Source organism: Heliangelus exortis, chromosome 2, assembly GCF_036169615.1.
Source record: "Heliangelus exortis chromosome 2, bHelExo1.hap1, whole genome shotgun sequence".
NCBI classification, from domain to species: domain Eukaryota; kingdom Metazoa; phylum Chordata; class Aves; order Apodiformes; family Trochilidae; genus Heliangelus; species Heliangelus exortis.
Genome location: NC_092423.1, coordinates 141,624,726 through 141,649,933, shown reverse-complemented (window position 1 = coordinate 141,649,933; position 25,208 = coordinate 141,624,726). Strand labels below are relative to the sequence as shown.

The window sequence follows — 25,208 nt, the reverse complement described above, 5'->3', positions numbered from 1 at the left end:
TTAAGATCATATAAAATGTCCAAGGCCAGAAACATGGTCTAGGCTTCTCTGAGTTAAAGCCTCATACATCACAAGAGATTTTTTTTCCTCTTTTCATGATTAAGCTTGTTCACTGCCTGAGACAGTAATAATTTAGAATATGGAGTATATATGAGCACATATTTTAAAAAAGAACACTGGTTTGTGATGCCTTCTTGTAGAGGCATCATAGCTATAGTGGGAAGCTGCTTATCCTAGTCTGATCACTGCTATAATATGTGCCTGAGCTTTGACTCCAGGAACCCATATGTCTCAAATGTGACTGTATCCAGTTTTGTATAAACAGGCACAGAACGTTTCCCAGCTCATAAATGGAGTTTATAAGCTGGGCAGAAAAAAAATCTTTTCATCAAATAAGTGAGCTCAGAATAAGTTCAAGTAATTGCAATGTGCAGAGTCAGTTTTACTCCCTTTTCTTGCTAACTGAATAATAAACAGCTGCCTCTGGTGCTAGACTTAGTCTTAGGTGCATATATATATATACACACACATGTATATTTGCTCAGGAAAAAGGAAGAGAAAGGCATCTGGTGTGTAGTGTTTCAGTTGCTCAGCAAAGGAAGTGTTTGCTCAAATGCTTTGTTTTATGGCAGCCTTCATCTGCACCCAGTCTGTCCCTCACAGTATGGGGAGAAGTCCTGCCTTTCCATGTCCTCTGCTAGCAAACTCTTCCTTGAAGTTAGACTTTTGCTTATGGGAGCAGTAAGAACTCTCTTTCTGGCCTTCTAGCTACCCAGGCTTTTTAAAATGGTCACTCTCAAAAACTTTACTTTGGAAACCCAACTACCATGCAGGTGATGGGTGACTGGGGATTTCTTATCCCTCACAAAAAGAGTGCTGCTGAACCACTTAATATGAGGTTGCTGGATGGTCTACAATGGAAATGCTTGTAAGCTGGGGAAGGATTTCTTAAAAATTCTTTACATTAAGCAATTGGGTGCACTACCTGGTTTAATGCCTGCTGCTCCTTGGAGCATATTGATGGGCTGCATGAAGATAATAGTGTAGTGGGGTACAGCAGCTTATTGTGTCATAACAGTGTTACTGTAGAGGTAGATACAATTGGTGAGCCAATAACTCACCAATAATGGGTTGTTTTCCTCTCGTTATTCAGTAGCTTTGTACTCATCATCACTTAGATCACAAATGAAGATGAGTTTATCATAGTTTCTAGTAATTTGAGTGAATGTTGCAAAACCCACTCCAGGTTTTGATCACCTAAACTGAATTCTGATTTTCAGATGGGAATTAACAGCCAGGTCCTTTCAAACCAAGCTAGGTGGTGCAAGGACAGAACAGCAGCAACAGTGACACTGCAGCCCCATGGGGGACGATCGTGCCACTGGAGATTGAGGAGCACATCCTATGGGGTGCAGCCTGAGATGCTTGTCCTTGCTCAGATTTTGCTCAGTGATGCCCAGCACTTGTTTTGTGAAGTCCGTGTTTGTTCACTGAATTTTGAAATTGGCCTCTGACACTCTCCAGAAGGTTAAAGCACCTTCCCTGAGGTGCTTTAATTAATTTACCTATTTCCCCACAGAAATATTGCAGCATCCCCTGTGACTTGATGGGGAAAAGAAGCACTGATGTAGCAAAGCAAACAGCTGAGGTGAAGTGAAATGGTCTCTTGATAATGTCCCTTGGCAGCACCTTGACACAGCCCAAAAATCACTTATGAGCCAAACGCTATTCTGAGGATTTCTAATAACAAATGAATTGAGCACTTTGGGGCAAGAGGAAAAAAGTAAGCAATAAACAAAAAAACTCCAATGATTATATCACTACAAAGGATGTGATCAAAGTAAAATGCCAGTCTCATGCTCCTGAGGTAGGCAGAATTCTCAACGAAATCGATGAGTGTGTGTTTCCGTCAGGGTAGGACGATTGTGTTTACTAAAAAAAAAAAAAGCCCACAATAAACAACAACAAAAAAAGGGTTCTCTTCCAGAGAGTAATGAAACAGTCTAACCCTCTTAAATATTGCCTTCCCTATTCCCTGAATCATTGATTCTGTCCATTAAGTGGAATACTATTATGCTGCTGATTGATCTGAAACATTTTGGGGTGGGGGAAGAGGAGGAGGCAGGAAAGAGGCTTGTGAGGAATTTCCAGTTCAGATACATGGTTTATTTTTTACAGTGGTCCTGATGGTTTACCTTGTTTAATAAATGGGGTTGATTGAAGGCTAATGGGAGGTCAAGTGAAATGCCTGACACTCTGCATTCCCCCCCACCCTGCTCACCCCCAGTCCACAGCCTCTCCTGACTTAGTGGAGCCCTAAGGGCCCCCCAGGGTGAATAAATCCAGTGACATTTAGGAACTTTGCTGGAGAAAGGTGCCTTTAATATTAGCAGAGGTGATGACCCAGCACCTGCTGAAAGGATTGCAGCTTTTCCACTACACTGACCAAACCCCTGCTGAAGGATGGGTGTATCTCAGGTTTTTCTTCACCTGAGTGCCATAAATTTGGAAGTGCTGTCTGTGGTCATGACCTCCTCAACTTGGTAATTCTGGATTATCTTGATTGCTTAGCAGACCTCTTCTTGCTGGCCAGCTCACCTGCTTGCTAGCACCAAAGGTTTTACTGCTCAAAGTGCTTCTTAGTGCAACGGTGTCCATGCAGTGATCTCTGAAGAAATTCTGTTTTTCACAAACTTCAACAGCATCTTAAAGATCTCAGTGTCTAGTACCATGTTCTGCTCTATTCTGTAACAGGTCTAATTTATCTTTCTATTTTCCAGTAGAGATAAAATTCTATTAAAATAGCTCCAGTTCCTCTTTCCACCTTCCCTAATGCTTACTGTTCTACTGTCTTCTTTCTGATGCAGGCTTAACACCTGCCATTTTCTCCTTATTCCTCTTTTTGCTTCCCCATCTCATAGGGGTGAGCTGTACTGTTGAGAAAAGGCAGCAAAATGGGGGAAGAAAAAAAAAAAGAGCTTTATGTTGTAAAATCACCATTAAATTTGATCAAAACCCAACACTGAGCCCTGCATTGTTTGATGTAATGAAGTGTTCATGAACTGAAAGTGTGCTGCATTTGTAGGCTGAGGCTCCTCAAATGAAGAGGCTGTGCTGATCATTGCTGGGGAGTAATTGCATCAACAGATGAGCAAACTTGAAAATAATCTCAGACCTTGTAGTGGAAGAAGAGGAGATGAGTAATGTAATTAGTTACATGAAGTGACTGGGCCACAGCATGAGGAGGGGACAGACTTTCACCAGGTTTGTCAGAGTAAAAAGAATGAAGCTCTTTTGTTTCCCCACTTGTGACCTAAATATCAAAATTACCTTTTTTTTTTTTTTTTTTTTTGGGGGGGGGGGAGAGGGGAGGGCAGAGCAGGAAGGAGGAAGGCATTTTAAGACTGTGAGTGCCTGTCTCCATACCAGTATGAAACACTGTAGCTGTTTGGCATTACAGTATCTGGAAGCACTTCAGGCATCCTGGTAAACCTCCAATGATTTGACCTTGGCTTTTTGTTTTGTCTGTGCCTTTCAAAATTTATGTAGATCATTCATATTTTGTTTCAACTGTTTATATTTCCGAAGAGCTACATTTATATCAGAAGATTTGCACTATCCTAAGTGCCCTAAAGGACACCCTAGCATGAATGTGACTGCTTCTGCAATCCCTCATTTACTGGCTGTGCACTTGGGGAAGTGGAGAAGTCTGGAAGGGGGAGGGTGAAACCTGATGTTGGCTTGATCTGAACTGAAAGGTGCTATGAACCACAACAGTGTAACAAGGGATCTCTGCAAAGCTGCCTCTCTTTTCTATACTTGAAATTTTGCTTTAAGAAATCCCCTCTTTAAAAATTAAAAAAAAAAAAAAAAAAAAAAAATCTTTGGATATAGGATGCTTGCTTTCTATTTTCATCCATGTAATGGAAAAGTTAGTGGTCTCCTCTCCCTGGAGACAAACAAGGCTGTTGTCAGTAGACAGTGCATCCTATTGTCCCCACTGGGTACAAATGGGAGAGTGTGACCAAGCCTCCCTTTTCTCCTTGTGACTTTCTCCCGTAGGCTACCATTAAGCTTAAAAGTAGCCAAAGTATCTGAACTGTGCATGGCACCTAAGGGCAGGCTTGTTTCTGTGGTTTTATTTACCTGCCTGGTTGTCTGTATACAAAATAAAGTAATCTTTTGTCACTGGTATGTATGCCCACATATGCAGTACATATACATTCAGTAGCACGTTTGGAGCTCTCTAATCTTTGCTCTCTGGAAATGCTCTCATCTGCTTCTTTCTAAAGTGTCAGCTATTCCTACCTGGCAGCAAAATTCCTGCTAACAAAACAATCCAGAGGCATTCAGCATCATAAGAGCAGTTATGTTCTATTAGCACTCCTTTATTTCATGATACTAGCTGCCAAATATAATCTCTAACTTATATTTTTATATATATATGGTTATCACAGCAATAACCTGGTAAAATAATTTTCTATTCAGAAGAAGCAGTTAAGAAATTAAAACTCCAGGCAGAACTAATAGAAAATCAGTGGATTTTTTTAGTCATGCAATGTTTTCCAGAGTGTTCAATATTTTTTTATGTTTCAGTTATTATGTGGAATGTGGATGTCTTGTGGGTGTATGCAGCTGCTGTTTAAGCATCAGTGATGCTCAGGGTCTGGGCATTCTTGTACTTCTGAAAGAGGAGAGATCCAAATCAAGGATACCTTACAATTTTGGAGAGTCCTAAAGAGTTAATACTATTACAAAATCACTTATGGTTTCAGTAGGAAATTTTCCTTGTTTCACCACACCCTGCCAAGCCCCAGGCAGCTAATACTGTTATGAACATTAAAAATCATTCATCCTTGAGGCTGGTTGTATGGTTTCCCTACCTCATAGGACAAAGTTCTGTAGTCCAAGAGGTGAGAGCTCCCAGGTTTGTATTAAGCCCACACAGGAATGAGTCTCGTGCAAAATCAGAGGATGGCTCTGCTTCCATTTAATTCAGTTCAGCAGGACCTGGATGGCTTCCTGCCTGGCACACAGGCTTTCAAAGGTCTGCAGCTTTGGAGAAGGAGATCTGGTAGTGAGCTGCCATCATCTCAGGATGGAGAGGGAATCAATCTGCAGTTCAACATTTATATCTGCTAGTGGCAAAAATTCCTTTCCATAGCAGAAGTGAAGTCATGTCAAGCACTTAGTTTAGCCTACCCACTTAGACAAGCCAAGCACAAGCAGAAATGGGAAAATGGGACTTCTGTCATTCTGCCCATAAGCTGCTTCTGTGAAAATCTTCCATATCTTCTTGGACATCTCCCCTGTTTGCTGCAATCTACAAAAACCTCCAGGAGCCTTCAAGGCTTGGCTGAGCTCTCCCCTTTCCCTGCTTAGATGAACACAGCAGACAGGTAAGTGGCACCAGCCCTGGTCTTGCCTGAATGTTCTCAAGGAACAAAACTAAATTGTAATGATTTCCATTGAGTTCATCAAGTGGGTTTTGTGGTTGTCTAAATAGCTTCCATTATATCCTATGATACTCTTTTATCTAGAATACTTTAAGGTTGTTAGCTTAGTGAATCCATATGCTCTGAATCCTATCATGTTATGAGAGGAACTAAATTTATCAGTTTTAAGTCAACAGGTATGAAAATAAAGAGAAATGGGCTGATGTACAAATAAACTCTGAGGCCCATTTTTTGTTCTTTCTCAAAGGGAGTTTGGGGGAACTTCATATTCACTGATAAATGGAAGTGATCAAACAGCTATTTGGCCTCTGAAGAGAAAGTAGCAGAAGTGCTTAGACCTTCAGGTGTTTGGTTTGCCTCTTTCACATTGAACAATCACCTTTGCCAGTGATAACACTCTACTGTTTGAGGCTGCAGGAGTTTTGACTTGGCTGTATCTGTATGCTACTGCCCAGCTTAGTGAGGCCCCACCAAACAGGGTATGTCCTTCAGCTTCAGAAGGACCATCCAATTTGAAGACCAGATAAAACTTCATGGCAAAACAGTGAAATCATGGCCTCGATTCCTGGTTACTTCAAGAAAAAAAAACCAAACCAAGCGGAGAGCCACTAAAATGATCAGAGGGCTGGAGCACCTCCCCTATGAAGCCAAGCTGAAGAAGCTGGGGTTTTTCAGCCTGGAGGAGGCTCCGATGTGACCTTACAGCAACCTTCCAATATCTGAAGGGGTCCTACAAGAAAGCTGGGGTAGGGCTTTTTACATGGGTGTGTAGCGAGAGGACAAGGGGAAATGGTTTCAAACTTGACAAGGGGAAATTTATGCTAGATATTACAAAAAAATTCTTTCCTGTGAGGGTGGTGAGATGCTGGCATAGGGTGCCCAAGGAAGTCGTGGCTGCCCCGTCCCTGGCAGTGTTCAAGACCAGGTTGGATGGGTCCTTCAGCAACCTGGTCTATGGAAGGTGTCCCTGCCCATGCAGGGGGGTTGGAACTGGATGATCTTTAAGGTCACTTCCAATCCAAACCGTTCTATGGTTCTACGATTCTTGTTATTCTTTCTTGGTGTGTATTTTATTAAGGAAGCAAGCCCCAAAAGAGGCTATTTGTGCTATTCTGCTTTGGCAAGTTTATCCATACCACAGTAGTTCTGAGTGTGCGATGTGTCAGTGTAATGACACCAAAACCTCAAGTTACAAGCAAGGAAATAGGTAAGACCTTCGTCAGTAGATGTGTGTATAGCTAGGAAAGTACAAAGTAAGTGTGTGAAGTGCCCTTAAAATATATTTTTGTGTTTCTTAGAATATTTTTCATATCTTTTCCATGTTCGGGGGAGAGGTGTGGCAGCAGCCATGAGCAGCGGGAATGTTGTTCCTGCATGGGGGCTCTGGGAGCAGGGAGCTCACAGGGATGTAACTTCCCTCTTATTGCTTGATTTTACAACATGATCCACTTGGGAAGAAACGCAACTTTCATCCAGTAACCCTTTTCTTTCGCAAAGGAGCCTTACTTTCCTTCCCATCATGGCTTTGCCAACAGCAAACATATAAACCCCCTGACACAGGCCTCAAAGAAATATATCTCGAAATCACCCAACTGGCTTAAGAAGTGATCCATAGTAATAAGTTAGTGGCTTTCATGACTTGCCAGGCGAGAGGCAGAGGGTCACCTCATCCCCTCACTCCGGGAACTGCGGGAAGATGGCTGCCCCCTCCCCGCCCGGCCTGGCCCCTTTAAGGAGCTTGACCCACTCGCCCGCCCGCCTCTGTTTCGCTCCCCCTCCCCTGCCTGAGACACTTGGAGTCGAAGCAGGTGCATGCGCAGTGGGCTGGCAGCCCGGCGCGCATGCGCAGTCACCTGCTGGCCGCCCCCCCCTTTCCCCCCACCCCCCCCCTCCCTTCCCGCCGGTACATCCGGGTCATCGCCCGCCCGCCCGCACGGCCGGTCCCCTGTGGTGCGGTGCTGCTCACTCCTCCTCCTCCTTCTCCTCCTCCCCCCTCCCCCCAGCCCGGGCGGCTCCGACGCTGTCGCCATCCGCGCCCTCCCCTGCGCGGGGCTCCGGCCACGCTGCTGCTGGCGCTGCCTCCGGCCGAGCGGGGGGAGGCGGCGGCTCCGGCTCCAGCTCCCGTCTGCATCGCCGTCCGTGGGGCGGCTCGGTGAGTGTCAGCGGCGTGGAGGGCGGAGGGGGGGGTCCGGGCGGGGCGCCTCGCTTCATCCCCCGCGTTTTCTCAGCCCTGGCGGCGCGACCCCCGCTCTCGTTGCCGCCGGGGCCCAGCCTGCTCCTGAGGGGAAGGGGGTCCCGGAGCCCGCCGCCTCGGCTCCCATCTGTTGCTTTACCCCCTCCCCTGCCCAAACCCTCCTCCCCTCAACCCTCCGTAACTTCTCCGCGTTTCTGCCCTCCCTCCCCGTCCCACCGCCGCTTCGCCCCCGCTTTGCCCGGGGTGAGGAGGGGGCTGCCCTCCCTCCGGGGCCTCCCGCCTCGGGGCGGAGGTGGGGGAGAAGCGGTGGCCGCTGCCTCCCTCGCTTGGGAAAACCACGTTAATTGACGGGGACCTTCCCTGTGCTGAATAACTCTCCGCTGGGTTTCCCCTGCTCTCCGGCGGGGATCCTTTAACCTCGCCGCGGCGGGTCGGAGGCTGAGGGTCCGGTTTGCCAGCCAGTGCAAGTGCAGGAGACTTCCCTGGCCACGGCAGCCCCACCGGCTCGGGGCAGTCCCACTGGTGGTGGTCTGAGGAACGCGTCCTCCCCCTCTCCCCTCCCTGCTCGCCGGCTTCCAGCCCGCCTGATGCTCCAGCCCTGCGCTCCCGGCCCCAGCGGGATATCCGCAGGTAGTGGTCGGGGATGTGGAGAAAGGGAGTGATAGTGTTAATGGTTCACCAGGAGGAGGAAGCCTCCTGAAGGGACATCTGCAGTCTTTCAGACTGTAGCTAAAAACATGCAGCGAGTTAAGCAGAACACAGGAATCGTGGCAAATTTGTCGTAGTTAGGGTGTATCCTGCAGGTCTGTGTGCAGTAGTTGTGGTGCTGGGACTGTCATTCCAGGTGAGGTTAGCGTGCAATCAGAATCTGTAACAAGAGGGTGCTGTTTCTAACATGTTCGTTAAATAGATGATTAAATAAATTTTTTAATTCTCTATTTTGTGATTCAAGAATAAGGAAAATTCAGTTCTATTTTGTTACTTTTTAATTTGGTGTCTGTCTTATCTGGTAGTAAAATAGAAGAAGTTTTTTTCGCAGAAACATTTCAGGTCCAAGAAATAATGTGTTATGAAGGTTTTTGAGGTGTTTTTATGTTCCATTGCATTAGCATCCTAGATCCAAATGTCAGTGACAGTATGACAGCTGTCTTTCTGCTTTTGTAATGGAGTCTTACTAATATTTAAAATGTCATTCTGAATTTTTGATAATAGGAATAAAAAATTAAACTTGTGTTAACCTTCAAACCAGTAAAATATCTTCTAGGTTGATCTAAAAATCTATGTTCTTCGTTATTACTGTTTTAGTTTTTATAAGCTGCAAAGTCTGTTTTGCTCAAACTTTCCCCCACCTCCATCCCATTTATACAGTTTTATTGCTTTGAGTTCTGACTGTTTGGACTTTACAAATACCTTTAAGTTAATAAGTTAATAAGCATTTTCCAGAGTAGGTTGTGGCAAATAGGGTGGGTGTTGGACAGGAGACATCTAGTAATTAGCCTGAGGTTACTATTGTCAAGGTTGGAACATGAGTCCAGACTTGGAAGGTTCTGCCTGGCAGATGCCTTTGTTAGCGAGGTGTGCTTCTTTTGCAAAATGTATCTTAGGTCCATGTGGTAAGTTTAACAGCAAAATCCTAAACCATGTGAATAGGACACTGCTGCTCCATGAAGTAGGAATGTTTTTTGTCTGGCATACATTGCTGAAACAGCAGCTTTCAGTAGAATAGTACGTAGCTTTTTATCCAAGTCAGATAAATATATTGCATATATTGGCTCCCTTTTTTTCTTCAAAATAAGAAGTGGTCCCAGAATCTGTTTTAAAATATCCCTGCCAAGAAGTACTATGGCTATATCAAGGTAGGGAATGAATTTGATCCTGTTATACAACTTCCATTTTCATCAGGTGCTCCAGATTTTCTTCCAGTTTAGCTGGGGCCACCTGATACCGTGGATTATTGAAGTGATGGTCTTCTGAAATTCTCTTCCTTTTCATATGAAACCTTTCTTGATGGAACCTCTCTGGCTGTCAAAATATGATGTTAGCTTGTCCTGTTCTTGCATACGTAACTGTCCTGACCTCTTATCTGAGTTTTGCTGGAGTTTTAATGGCTAGAAAGGAAAAAGGAATCAGATTTTTATTGTGTCTTTCAGTAGTTAGTTTGTCTTTACAGAATAAGTAATTATAAAATTATTTGAATGCAGTAGCTAAAATAGTTTTGGGACAGTTATGTGGGAAATTTAATTCAAGGTGTCTATCACCAGACTTATAATAATGCTTGGTAGACACCTGGAATTGATACTGTAAAGAGACAGAAGGGTGGGGAACTTTTGTATTGCAAACTGATGAATTATTGAGTAATACAATAACAGGAATTGTCTCTGTCATTTGGAAAAGCATACGTAGGGGCTACTCTGTATTTCTGTGGGCATGGTGAATGTAAATGCAGGTTTTTTTCCCCTCACTATGTATCTAGGAGAATACAGATACACAAACAGCCTGCAGTACCCTTCTTTTTTTGGTTATTGTCTGCCAGCTGGGGGCATAGATGGAACTAATGCATACACTGTGGTACAGACAGGCAAAATAAAAGCTTATGTGCAAGAAGTCACATTTGGTTTTAAGTAATAAGTTTTGTGTGTGTATGGAGTTTGGCTTTTGTGTTGTGTGTTTGGTCTTCTTTCAAGAAATAATGGTGCTAGTGTACATTAAGGCTACAACCTTTGCCCTTTCCTAAAAGCTTGCTCTTATTATAATTACACAGAGTTTTAGTCATTGATGTAGATGGGCTGAAGATTAGAAGAATCATTCCTGTCTCTTAAGGTAATGCTAACTACACTGAAATATACTATGAATCAATTTAATGAGACCTATTCATGTAAAAATGTTTGTAAATATTTCTTCAAAGCCAAAATATTCTGAATACTGTCAAATCGCATCTCATGGACTATCAGTTGTCAAGCAAATGCACTACAGGCAAAATATGCAGGCCTAGTGAATATATGTGCTGAATCCACACAGGGTTTGAATGTCAGTGCCACTCTCCCTCACTCAGCAGCAGAATGTAGGGAGTTGTCCTGGTAATCATTTTGATCTGAACCTCTCCAGGTCTGTTAACTTGGCTTCAGAGGTGACGAGAGTGAGGGCACTGGGGATGTGAAAGAAGCTGCAATTGGATTTTCATGTAGATGGTTGATTTTAGCAGTGCTAAGTTAAAGGGATGGATTTGCTGATCCTAAAGGTCTTTTCCAACCAAAATGATTCTGTGGATTGGAAAGATTGAAGTGCTGTGAAGCATTGGCACTGCTTGCTAGCTGTGGCACCTGAAGCACATGCATCAATTAGGCAGGTTAAGATTTATTTTGAAGTATTTTCCAGCTATAAATGATGGCCAGTTGTATGCACTTTTTGACATATTTTCTACTCCCATTGATTTTCATGCATCAAGTGCTTAGGAATAAATGGGTGGTACTCTTGCATACCTCATAAGTCTTCCTTTAATGTTAAATCTGTGATTTAATATAAACATGTGAACATGTAAAGTTTACTTAAGAATATTAGTGTTTTCTTCCTTGTGATTGTGGAAAATTTAAAACCACTAACTACTCTATGTGGAGAAGTCTGCTTTCCTTGTGTGTGAATCGCTGAATGGTTTGAGTTAAAAGGGACCTTAAAGATCATCAGGATCCAACCCTCCCTGCATGGGCAGGGAGACCTCCCACTAGGCCAGTTTACTTAAAGCCCCATCCAGCCTTGGTCTTGAACACTTCCAGGGATGAGGCATCCACAACTTCCTTGGGCAACCTCTGCCAGTGTCTCACCACTCTCACACTAAAGAATTGCTTCCCTATCTCTTTCAATTTAAAACTGTAGCCCCTTGTCCTTTCACTACCTGCCCTTGTAGAAAGTCCCTCCCCAGTTTTCCTGTAACCACTTCAGGTACTGGATGGCTGCTGTAAAGTCTTCTGGACCCTTATTTTCTCCAGGCTGAACAACCCCAACTGTTTCAGCCACTTCACATAGGAAGACAGGGGCTTATTTGAGCTTTTATAAATTCACCTCAGTTTCCCCCTCTCTGTGATTCATGAATGTTCTTTCAAGTGCCACAAGTTGGCTGCTGCAGCTGGCAGAGTGTTTCATACTGTCTAATTTTGCTGAGAGTAATAGGCTCTCTTATATAGATGCTGTTTTACATTTGCAGTTCCAGTGCTTACTGGAGATATTTGTATTGGAATTATGTAAACAGCAGAGCTTAACAGAAACCAACAACAAACAATGAGCAGTTTTAGAATTGACTAAGTAAAGCTGAAAGTATTTTTAGGTACAGCACTTTCTCCTGCGTTCCCCATCTCCTGTGGTTTTAATTACATTCTCCTTTTTAGAAATGGCATTTTGTCTTCTCTGTCATGTGAAAGCCTGATGCACAGAGAATACCCTCACTGTGCAAATAATGAAAGTAGTTACAGGCAAAGCAATATTGAAAGCATAGTGAACTAAAATGGTTTTGTCCTCTACCTTTCACCCATGATAATTTGAATTTCAAGGTAGATGTGAGGTAGAGACTGACAGTGTCCTGTTCAGTATGTGTCTAATGAACTCACATCTGTCGCTGCAACCTTTGTAATCTACTTATGCTACCACCTTCATTTAGTGTTGCTACTGAATCAGGTGGTCTTGATGAAATGTTCATTATTTTATTTCTGGTTAATTCTGGAAAAATTAATTTATTTATATAAGGGCTTTTAGTATTGGCTGTACTGTTCTGAGTGTTCTTTATCACTACTGTTTCAGTACCTAGAAAAAGAACTTCTATGCTTTTAGTACCTAGGCAAGTATTTTCTAATCTGTGTGTATCAGGAAAGTTTATTGTTTGCCTTATTTACACTAACCTAAAGTTCTAGTCCTGCATTTGCTGGATAATTTATGACTGACCAAATCCAGCATGTTTTTCTACTGCACAAAATTGTTGTGAGACAGTAGCAAAAACTGTAGATTAAGTATCTGAAACAAAGAGATTGTACTGAAGTACAATCTTTGAGTCTATAAATCCAGTTTCCTCTAATGCTGTTTGTATGGGAGGATTTATTTTTATTGTTTTACTCCTGTTCAGTGGAAATGCTGTATGGTTTGTGGTCTAGTTTACTAAGTGTTTGGCTGATTCTCTGGCTTACATCTACAGCACTTGGGATTCCCAGGTGGTCCCTGTGCAAATAGTATAATTGGGTCTGGGACAGCTTAGCTTGGGAGATTGAGTGCATTCAGTTTGGTGTGGCTGTAGCTACAGAAATAGCATTGCCTTGCAAAACAGTCCTTCTGTCTGCCACCCACACCAAAACCTAAAGCTTGATCCTGTAGGCAGTTAATACATTTGTCTGGAAGGCTGATTCCCATCAGCACATGCTTTACCTGCATCAGTGACCACCAGGCAAAAAAAAAAAAAAAAAAAAAAAAAAAAAAAAAAAGAAAGAAAAAAGAAGAATTGTATTGGTAATCACTTTATATATAAGAAAGTGCAGCAGAACTGTCCTAGATACATTTTAAAAGCACTTTTTACTTCAGACTGTGGGGCTTAACAATTCCCCAGTTGCAGGAGGCTGTTCTCTGAGCAGATTCGATTTAACTGGTGTAGTTCAAAAGACTTAAATTCAGCCAGGAGGCAATTCTGGTTCTCCATCAGTACTAGATGATTAAATTAAATGGAGTGTTAGTGTGAGTAACTTTTTCTGGTGTACTATACAAAGTAACAGATGAGTTACTAGGAGCCCTAGTTGTAAATTAGCTGACTGGAAAGCCCTGTTTCTGTGACTAGTGGCTCTAGCAATTGTATAACTTCAAAAGTTGGATCTAATTGTGAATTCTCCCAGTCAGGTGTGGCACTGGGTGATGGCTGGTTCTTCTTTTTATTATAGCAGCCTTGTGGGTAACATCCTCACATGGAAAGGGATTTCTTGTCTTTTTTGTGTTGGACAACAAAGGAGTTTATTTCAGTTTCTGATGTACAAATCAGTTTGACCTTTCTACTGAAAAAAAAAAGTAAATCACTTTTCTGAGTTCTAGCACTTCCAGTCTGCTAGGGTGAGGGGGGGGAAGTCTGTAAGAATTAATACATTTATAGCTCTTGTTTTTTTAAAACAAAGCATTCCTGAAACTGAAACTTGTCAGGTAAAGTGCATTCTGGGCATGAAAAGCTAGTTTATTTCCTTTTGTTATATTTGCACCTTTTATGTACTGAGAAATGAAGTTATTTGAAACTGTTTCTTCTCAGTGTGGATGGGAACTATGAAACCACTCAACTTCGTGAGGCTTCATCTCAAAGATAAAATTGCTGACCTTTTATATAGATGATCATCCAGACAAAGCAGAGCATTATGTAAGGATGGCTTATGAATAGTAGTTAATTGATTGAGAGTTTAGATTTCCTGCTTATGTGTAGAAGTCTTATGTAGCGAGATGTGGATTTGTCAGCTGAATAGACAGCTGAATTGTAATGATAGTTTCAAAATTTTTTGCTCTGGTCAGTCTTGCTGCTCGTTCTCACATGCAACTGGCTAAAGTAATATTCATCTGAGCACTGAAATAGTACTTCAGATGCTTTATCTGTTCTTACCTTTGCATCTCAGAGTTGAGAGCTACTTAGAGGCAGTAACAGAATAACATGTCCCAGTTGATACCTACTAGCATGAAGTTTAAAGGATGGACTTATAAGAGCTTTCGACCAGCCTAACAAAACCCAAGCTGTTTTCCTACCTTTCCTGAAGCTTCTGATTTTAGCAACATCCAAACTTGTTATGAAGAACACTATTCGTTGTTCTGTAACTATGGCTTCTTAATGAACACAGAGTTGAATTGTGTGCCAGTAGGGAATTTACTGTAGCTAAGTTTTTTTACTTAGGAGTAAAGTCTAGTAAATGGCAGTATAAGAGACTATTGATTAAATCCTAATACTTTGAGCAAATAATGTTATATAACACTCATGTTAATATTGTGTCAGGTTTTCAAAGGAATTTCAGTCAAACTACTTGAGTATCTGCCAAAAGTGAGGCTTGGAAACAGATGTTGTAACTGTAGTCTTAAAATTTTCTGTCAGCTCTTCAAATAGCTCTGTTGTGTCTCAGCTTTAGGGCTGAGTGTTTTTACAGGGCTTAAGCCTCTTGCTTTGCTTCTCTCCCTGTCTCTAGTCCAGAATGGGCCTCAGTTTGACCCCATTAGAGTCCTGTGAAAACTCATGCTCTAATAAACATGTATCCAGCTAGGCAGCAGAGAGAAGGAGAAGAAACAGGTTTGGATGGAGATGACAGCTGAGGTGAGAAGTGATTTCAATTAAGTAGGAGGAGGAGCAGCTTGCTTTGAGGTTAAAGCAAGGAAGAATATTAATTAGAATCTGGGACTGAGTTGGAGACAAGTTTTTCAAAACCTATTGGAGAGGCTGGGCTGGGAACTTGTTGGCTGTGTGAAGAGTTCTGGGTCAGGTACTGAGGGAGCCTGTGGGAATGATGCTGCCTGTCACCCAGTGTCTTGGGGATAGCAAGGAAAATGGGGACTTTTTGTGAGCCAGACAAAGAAAATACAGAAAAGAGATCTGGTGGCGAGAAGGCTGAGCAGGAGAAGCAGGAGAAGAAGCTGTGTTTTTGTAAAGAAGGCAGTAAAGGATTAAAAATAGGTCTGTTGAACAAGGAACTCGGTATGGTGAAAGTAGGCTAAAAAAAATACTGTAAGGAAGGGACTACAGTGAAACAGAATGTACTGAGTTTTGTCCATGGCCATTAGTAACAATCATGTCTGGTGACCACTTCAGCTTTATATAGTAGAAATAGGTGTTGTGAGCAAATGGTTCTGAATCTGGTGATGTGCTATGCAACTACTAGGATGAAGTATCTGGGCTCATCTCCTAGTGAAGAGTTTATACTTAGCCTTTTCTGTTAGGTTGTGAAGCAGTGTTTAAAAGAGAAGAAACTGCAGAAAAAAAAGCAGCTATAGTAGTTTCTTCCATTAGGACCCTTACTTTATCTGCAGAACAAAGTGGCTGATGCTATAGTTCAGTTAACAAATGCTTAATAGTTTGTGTAATACCTTACCATGATCTTACTAGATTGCTCCAGAGATTCAGTTAATTTCCTCTTGGATAGTCTGGTACTGCTTTCTGTACAGTTATTTATTATTAGAATGGTGTAGTGAGATGAGGAAGTGGTTTGCTTCCTATTTTACACATGAGGAGCAAAGGCACAAAGAAGAGAAGTTGAGCTAGTTTTGCATGGTTAGAAATGACTGGAACCTGAGTCGTTTTAGGCTAGTTTACATATTGTAGCCACATCCCCATTGAACTTGCTGCTTTTCTCTTGCTATGACTCAATTTTAATACCATATTCTAATTTCACATTTGTTTCTTGTGTTGTTTATAGCCAGTTTGGACACGTAGCTACCATAACTGAATTGGAGATCATGGCACCCCTGAAGATTATTCTGTTTTTTGCAGCAGCAGAATATAGCCATTTTGTTTTGTCAGAAAGGCAAAGTTACTTCTGGTTTCTTCTGTAAATATGTTGCTTGCTCAGAGAAATGAGGAAGGATTGATTCTGGTGTTGTGTGACTCTCAGCTCACACTCTGGTGTTAGTAACTCCCACAGACTTTTGGTGTTGATGCGGATGAAGGTGTTTCCTGTGTTCTTTAGCTGGATTTCATTTGCACAGTTTTAGGGCCAAATTTCAAAGGTTGAACTGCCACGTTTTTTTTAAAAAACACCAATTTTTAGTGTGTAAATGTTATGGAAAAGTCAAAGGGGGAGTGCGGCTTCATTAACAGAATTTTGGGCAAATTCTTTCTTTTTGGGATGGTGAAGGAAGGGAGGAAGAAGGATTTTTATTTTTCAGTTGGAACTCTCAGTTGTCCACAGTGCTTTGCTTAACTGTTTAATTTGAGAGGGAGTTCTGTCATATTGTGGCCACTGGAAGGAGAAACCATAAGTTCTTTCTGTTTTGTAGAGCCTTGTGGCTTCTCAAGTTTCTCTGCAGAAGCAAAATCCTGTCAACCAATGCAAGAAGTGTAAAGCTGCTGTTTCTGCCACTCTTAGAGGGAAGAGTAAATAGTGTTTGCTGCCATGTGATTTTTTTTTTATTTTTTTTTGAGAGTAAGTTTTTGTTTCTTTGGGTTGTTTTTGTGGGTTTTTTTTTTTTTATCCTTCTACTAGCTCATAACTCAAAAGTTTTTCTTGGGAGCTTCTTGAAGAGAAAGACTATCAATGAGGCTTACGCTGGTTAGAAAAATGTGTAGCATTAAGAAAAAAAAATAATTTACTCCTGGGTAAAGAAAAGAACAGGAACCCTTACTGATGGAGCTGTGGTTTTTTGCTTTTTCTTGCCAGGTCTACTGTGTTGGCTTATGTTCAGTTAATATTTTGGCTGATCAGCTTTGCAGCTAGCAGGAGTAGGGGCAGTTTTAACTTTGAAAACTTTGTGGTGGAAACTTGGTTTCTCTTGAAAGCATTGGTAGCAAATCTCTTTTTGGATCTTAAGGTAGAGATTTTTCTTCCCTATTAGGAATGGGAGTGATCACATGAGTGCTTCTGAGCTGAAAACTCCATACTGGATCTCTCAGAAGCACCGCTGTCTTCTGCTGTGATTATGGGTATGTGACAAATATTACTGTTCAAACTTAAGGTACATTGTTCTGCAAAAGGACACAAAGGTTTTTAGCAGTGAGTATCTCAGGTGTTCTTTTCTCACCTTAGGCTTTTTGTGTGCAGTTATGTGATCTGTAAGCTCTGCCCACCTTTACCTCAGTGAGTGGATTTGTGCAATTTAAATACCTTCAGTTTAAGTAAGAACTGTAGTGACACTTTATAAAAGAACATGAAGTACAACAGGCTGAAGCATAGCTTCGTGTGGGTGAGTCAGGAGAGAGCTGGGAGTAGCAGCACTGAAAAAGAAAAGGAAGTACAGTCATGATAAAACTTTGTTTAAAAAGGAAAAAACCGAACCAAGAACCATCTGTCTCCAGAGGATGGAAATGCAAAAAGGTGATGTAGTTTGTGTCTTACAGCTGTGTATATAGATTTTTGTGTGTGTATATATATATATAAAAACACACATGCACCCACATAGTTGCATGTGTCCACATACAGTTCAGTATAGTCAGCTATATTATGTCTCAGCACAGTACTCAAGCAGGGCAGTTTGTATCCCAAGCTAATTGTGTTGATATAGAACCCACATGTATTTTTAGGAAAATAATATTTTAATTGCAGGCCAAAATATGTGATTCTGAACCCTCTGTTTTGGTCTACCAGTGATGCAGGCTTTGCTTATGTTCTTATTCCATCTGTTGAGGACAGATCTCTGCCAGGGGACAAGCATCCATGCACTCACCCATCAGGACATACTGTGTACTGCTGACAGTTGTCAGGAAATACAAAATACTGAGTGCAGTATAGTTCAGTTTTCACAATGCATTTGCTTTACAGCACTGCCAGAATGATTCAGTGCTGCTTAATGGAGTGTTGTTGATGTATATGCAATAGCTTCAGAAAAAGAACTAAAAATCACTGATTAACTTCAAGTAGTTTGTGTTTAGCATCTGAAATTACATAGCTTTACTTTCTCAGAGAACATGTTGTCTTTGGTCTCAAGACTTTTGCATGATAAAAAAATTGAAAGCCAAATGCTTTCTTTAAAATGAAAAGCACATTTGTTGTGCTCAGAATGGGTCTATATGCTGGTTCTGAATGAGACTGTAGGGAAAAAAAAAAGAACAAAACAAAACCAGCCAAACAAAAAACCTCAAATAACTAAATGTGTTTGCTCTAGTCCTGCTAAAATGCAAATGGGTTGGATGTTTCATTTTTATCGTGTTGTAAACAAGCACAGGTCTGATTTACCAGTTCAAGATATTTCTTGGTAACATCATCAGAATTAAAAATAAGCTATTTTAAGCTGTTACTTAAGTGTATCTTTTTTTCAAGAACAGTGTTCAGTCTTAATTTGAGATAATGTTACAACTCATCTTTGGAAGTTCAGAGAAAGAAAACAAAAAGACAGTAAGTGTTCTACTGTATGCAACATCATCTCTTCCTTACTGCTGTCAGATCTGGTCTGCTTCATAAATTGCTGAGACTGCTGCTGCAGGATCTGCTTGTAACAGAAACGTGTGGTGAGGCAGTGTCCTGCCTGTCAGCAGTCACACAAGTAGCTGGAAGGTTTGAGCTTGTCTTGTGTCTGACCAGGTAGTTTCACTCTTACTTCTCAGTCCTTTCTAATCCTCTTTTATTTAGCGTTTATGTAGAAAGCTCTTCTTGTACTTCAGGAAATATCTGACATAGGTAACATTCTTCATTTATTTTTGCCTTGACCAACCACATTGCTCTGCTTTGTTCATCCCTGCATGTAAAACTGAAATGTTCAGAGAAACTGCTACTGGTAGCTCCTAATTCAGTAGTACAGTAGCTGTGAATATTACTCTAGTGCTTCCTTCACTTGCCATAGTTAATACTCGTAATCATCTCTATAAAGTTGAAGCTAGAGCCACCTGAAATGGAAATAGTTTAACTCTTTTGGTTTTGTTTGTTTGTTATTGTTTTTTGTCTCCCTCCCTCCCACACACACTTCCTGACTGATCGAGTTGAGGATCCTGTGAGCATGCTCATTAGGGTCTGTTTTTCAGCTCTTAATGCAGGGCCAATAAGTTGAGACAGGTTTTGTTTGAACTGTGCTTTGGAATTGGGGACAGCTTGTTGAACAAGGCATGTCTTTTTTTTTTTCTTTCTTTTTTTTTTCTTTGTGCTGTGGTTCTCAAGGTTTCTCAGCACTTGTAATTGGGGCAGACTGTGTGCCTGTAGTTGTCTGGTTTTCTGACAAGTGCTCCTTTACAGTGCAGAGGCAAAGCTTTACCCTTTGTGAAGAGCCATGAGCACTAACTAGTATTACACTGTCTAAAACACAGCTTCTGGACAAAAGTTCCTGTTTTTGCAGTGAAACTGATTTTTCAGGGTCCATACTTCCAAGTTTGGTGTCGTTTGAACAGAAGTAAATTCAGCATCTCCTGTTTTGGTTTGGTTTTTTGTTTGTTTGTTTTATAGGTGTTTATCAGAGTCTTCAAGTAATCCCTATTGAAAGATGCAACTCTCATTTGTCACTATTATTGCCTGAGACTCTATAATAGCATAAATGTTGTAGTTGTGTAGAATTTTGAAAATTTGGATGGCTTTTGTAGTTTGTCTTGAGCAAATGTGAAAAAGGTGATCTTCCACCCCACTTCTGTAGGTTAATTATGAAAAGGAAGTCTTTTGCAGAAGTTGGTGTCTGACACAGCAGCCACGTCCTCAGCCTTGAAACTTAGCGATTAGTTCCTCCTTTGCTGGAGCACCTGCTCCAAATAGTTGACCTCTGTACCTCGCAAAATGGCATTGATTTAATCTTTAAATAGAAATAATGTTGGTTTTTAAATATGCTGCATTGTTGTTATAATGGCTCTCTAGGCTTTAATAGTTTTGGAAAATATTTCTGAAAGCTGCACCCTCAGAACTGTCCCGTGCTTAATGAGCCTTGCACCTTTTACAATGGACTTCCCTGTTGTAGTTTTACCTGTACCTGTGTTTATAGAAGACCACATTACATACCAAGATTCAAACAGTATATCAAGGTGTTTGGCCTGTCCACAGCAGGAAGGGTGGAAATGTATTATCTAGTCTATTTGCCTACTAACAGGGAATCAGTTTGTTCTGCTTATCACGTTTATAAGAAAATCACTACATTTGTGTTTGTCATTGCACAGCTTCTGATGAACTGGAAAACATGGATAGTAATTAATAATTTAATGTGTAATAAATAAGAGGATTTAAAATATATTGATACAAAAATATCTGTAGATACACAGTATTAAATAATATGAGGGTAATTGTTTCAGAATCTGATATACTGAGCATGGAGTTGAAAGTTGTATGGACAAAAAACCTCTACCAGCAGATCTGGGATTGTTATTTCATTCTCTTTGTTGACTGAGGTGCTCTAATCCAAGTTACTTAATTGTTCTGATCATCTCAGTGTGTAAAGTAGATGATCTGAAGGGGTCCATCAATTTCAGTGTGGTAATATGGGCTTTAATAGGTAATGTGTTGCATACTGCTTCCTTAATAGTTTTGCTTGTCCCAGCTTGTGTACTACTTGGGCTGCACAAAACAGACTGGGGAAACTTGCCCAGATTTCAAACAAACCTGTGTGGTCAGAATAGTTTTAACTTGGGAACTTACCTATGTTAACCCAGTGATGTTCATATTGGTACAATAGAGGAAAATAAGGCAACAACTGTTCGTTCTGTTGGCCTTCATGGCTTAAAATATAACAGGATAAAAGTTTTATTTTATTTGATGGGATAGACACCAAAAGAAAAAAAATGCAGATCTTAATTTTATACTGAACTTGCTCTTTAGAAAGGCATCCTGTTGGCTTTAAAGGTAGTTGAACATCCTGCTTTCCCTCATATTTGAGGGTTCGTTTTGTTTTGGTTTTAATACAGTAATTTCAAGGAATTTGTTTGCACTAATTCATTCCTTATAAATGTTAATGCCTTTCATTTATCTCTGAAACCTTTGAAGTTATCTATAGCTGTGAAGAGCATCAGATTTTGCTTCTAACAAGAAAAAAGGTGTGCAGTTCTCTTGTGTGTGTCACTGCAGAAAATGAGCCAAAGAAATGAACTGTGGCCTGTGCCGGTGCCATGTGTTCTCCTGAGTGCAAGGCTTCTCCATTAAAGAGGCTTCTTTTCTTTTTCTACTATGGTTTGTTAGCTATCTAAAAGGAGACCTAAGGATATGACTCAACCTTGCAGAAGGAAGGAAATATGAAATGTAGGCTGTTCTCCTGTTCTGAACTTTCAGCAAAACCTTTACAGAGGCCTGGCTATTGTTGCTAAATAAATGTAGAACTACTGTACTGTGCATGGCAGAGAGGGAAAGCACAGCTATGTGTGAGTGTTCTTTGCTTTGTGAGAGACATTGCTGTTTGTCTTTTATCGCCTATATAAGTAAAATAAAAAAGCTACCTAACCCCTAATTTAAGTAATTTCAGTCCAAAGGAGTATGCAGTACCCCCCCCAGACAGTTCTGCTGTCCCCCACTTTCTTAGGATGTGAGAGCAAAATGCTGTGTAACCTTGTTGCTGTCAGATGGGAGGTTGAGAGCATGGATTCAGGTCTGCTGTCACAGCTGTGCAAACAAGTGAAGTGTGGACAGGAGGGCAGTAATACTGATAGTTCACTGTTTTTATAGATACTAGAATTGTTTTGTGATTTACGGGTCTGGATATGATGTTTCCTTTCATTTGTTGATCCAGAATGAATTTGTGCTGAGTACAAATGTAGCAAGTATCAGTGTGAAACTTGCTGGTTTATCATAGGCTTTTTTTCTCTAGAAGTAGTGTGCTAGCTAAGAATTAGAAGATGCAGCAGCCAAGTGTTTTCAGCTTTTATTCCATTTATTGCTATTAGTACTGAATGGGCTTTCTACAGTTGTAAGAATGCTGTCTTCATGGTAACACTGTGGGTTTTGTTTTGGTTTTATTTTTATTTTTTCTCCCCCAGACTGGAATATGGGCAGAGTATAAGAAGTAAACCAACAACAGCAGTACCAAATCCCCAACCCTGAATAACCATTGCCCAACCCACAGAGCACTACTGGTGGTACTTCTGAGCCAGAGGACAGGTTTCCATAACCAAACAGTTCTCTTGGCATCCACTGCAGCTGGGGAGAGTGGAAATTCTCAGTACTTTAGGGGTAGGAACAAAAGGCTGTGGTGTGACTGAGACACTGCTGGCTGATCCAGGGCTTGCGTACCTCCTGCTCACTGCTGTTCTGTTGTGCTGCTTGATGTATCTGCCATTTTGAGGAGCAGGGGAAGTGAAGAAGGGGAAACCTTCAGGAAAGCAGAGGTTAGAGAAGAACAGGTGGCAGAAAATGGATGTTGTTAAAGATGCAGCCCTGATAGCTTGATAATTGGTTTAATGATCTCTTTAGGTGTCATTCTCAGAGAGTACAGACATCCAAGGCACTAAACTTTAGTCAGGGATTAAAAAACATCATGAAGCTTCTGAAGAACAGCCTTAATCCAATAAAGACTGAAGAGCTGTAACAACCAATACAAAACCCCACTGTAGCATCACTGCTCTTTCCCATATGTTTGCAGAGTCTGAACCTGCATGGATTTCAGAAAATGTAAATAATATATTATCATATACCTGCCTGCTTTCTATAATTTCTGGTCATAGAACAAGCTAATGTGAAAATCTTAGAATATAAAGATGGGATACTAAATATGTTAGTACTAATCTGAGGTCTTGATTTTATCAAAGTTGAGAGGTGACATGATAAATGTATATGAAATAAATGATAGACCACAGGCTGACAGGGAATGCTTTTATTCACAACACCTGAAGCTGGCACCCAGTTACCAGGCAGTAAGTGTAAAATAAATACATTCAGGCTTTTGTTTTTTCCTACACAGTGCCTGATTGGAGTGTGGCACTTGCTGTTTGTGTTAGTTGAGGAGGCTGAGGGTGTGCACAGCCACCAAATGTGCAGATAGAACTTCTAGTTCAGGCAGTGTTTGCACTACCTTTGAAGTGGTCCTGAGAATATTTCCCTAAATACTTGTTGTTGGACTGGGTGAGCATCTTGTGTGAATCTTTGTGGCTGTTCAGTCCTTGTCAAAAGCAACCCATCTGGATTTGGTAAATGTGAGTGTGATGGACTATGTTCAGTGTCAAGATCCTATAAGTTTTAATGAGAAGGTTCAAGGCTTTTGTTTGTCCTTGGACTTCAGAAAGTATAAGGTTAAAGAAAAGATATTGCAAGAAAAAAAAGGCTTTTAATTGATCCCCAGCCCCCATGACATGCATACTTGAATCAGTCTATTCATTACTATCTCTTCCTCTGCAAACCCAAGGTTTGAGACTGAGTTAATCCTCAGTAAGAGTCTATTTTACCTACTGTGTGTAGCAGGAGTAGCATGTTAACCTGAATTGAAGAGAAGCAAGTTCTCCCTCCTTTTGTCTGTGTGAAGCTGACAGTGCTAAAAGGGGGGAAAGAGGGACAGGGAGAATGTACTTAGTGATTTTCAGCTATTGCAGTTGTCAAACAGAGCTGCACTTAATGCTATTCAGTGTTAGACAGTCTTGTTCAATCTGGATTTGTACAATGCTTCATAAAGATAACACTTTACTTACTGTGTGGTGACTTTTCTGTGCCAGTATTGTTTTTCTTCCCTTTATGAGAATACTGTAGGAGCTGGATTGTTGAGACTGGTCAGCATACAACTGAACTTGATGAGTTTTGTTGCTTGAAAGTGGGACTTTTCTGCTACCAGGTATAATTCAGATTGGTTTTCAGTTCAGGTGATTCCCATTTGTGTTAAATGGGGCTTTTTGTAACTATTCTGTTGGCTTCAGTTTTTCCTGAAGTTAATAGTCCACATGTAGTTTAGCATGCTACACAAAAAAACAAGAGCAGAGGTGTCATGGGAGCTTTATAATGAGACATCACCCTCCCCAGCTACACCACCATCTCCTGCCCACCTGACTCCCATCTCTCCATTTCCATCTCATCCCTGCTCTGCATTTCATCCAACCTTCCCACCCCAATGCTGGCTATGAGAGCTCTGCTCTCACTGGATGGGTTTGGAAAGGTGACTTTCAGGTTTCCCTCTTGTTCTTATAGCTTGTCAAACTTTGGTGACAGATCTGTCACTGTTCATGGTGCCCCATCTTGACGGTGTTGAATTGCTGTAGTCTCTGGACTGCATTGAAGATCTTGGGGATGCTGGAGTTGAGGGTGAGCTGCTCCATGGGCAGTGATGGAGCCAATGTCACAGTGGGAAATGGCTCCAGTGGTGCCCAGTGGCTTGGATGTGAGGGGCAGCACAGGGGCTGGGATGTTGCTGCCCCAGCAGAGTGGTCATGTTGGAGAGGCTGAGCTGTGCAAAGTGCCTCTCCATGCCCTGTTATGTGGGAAAGCATGGGAGCAGCACGGGGGGGCTGGGGACACCACACTTCCCTGTAGGTTGAAGGGTGTGAAGTTTTGTGGTTGGCTCATGGGGGCCCCAGGGGATGTCTGGGCCATGAGGGAGGGAGGAATGGTCCTTTCTCCCAGGGGACCCTCAGGGCAGCAGCTGTCAGGGATGCAGTGATGTGGCCAGGGGGGGAGGCAGGCAGGCTGGTGCTCATCTATTGGATGCAGAAGATCCAGGCGTCGAATAAGCAAACACATGGAGCCATCAGCAGACCTGCACAGGTGTGTGGGAGCCATGCAGAGCTGGGGGGACTGTCCAGGGTCACCTGCTGAACTGGCCCTGATCACCAGTGTCCCCTGGCTCTGTGTCAGGCACATGGGGAACTTGTGGCTGGGGTGAGCTGCTGTGCTGGTGGGACAGGTTTGCAGATCAGGGAGGAGACTGCCTTCTAGGAGATGATATGGGAGATGTGGCCCCATGTTCTTGGGAAATTCTCTGTAAATTGTGTTTATGGGTCACCTATCAGCCAGGCAGGGGTGGGGATGCTTGCCCTGAATTGCTGAATCTTCGTG

General features: G+C 41.7%; 1 protein-coding gene across 8 annotated transcripts in view; it reads left to right on the top strand.

The window, feature by feature from the left end:
• Positions 1-25,208, top strand: part of CYRIB (CYFIP related Rac1 interactor B) — a 95,451-nt gene that overhangs the window by 14,726 nt on the left and 55,517 nt on the right. For 2 of the 8 annotated variants that reach the window (XM_071738383.1, XM_071738380.1), the window contains exon 1: positions 7,469-7,608. The exons of 4 other annotated variants lie outside the window; for them this stretch is intronic. The gene's annotated coding sequence lies outside the window, so the exon portion shown is untranslated. Of the gene's footprint in view, positions 1-7,366; positions 7,609-25,208 lie in introns of those variants that run through there. 2 more of the 8 variants (XM_071738387.1, XM_071738386.1) reach the window with 2 other exon arrangements.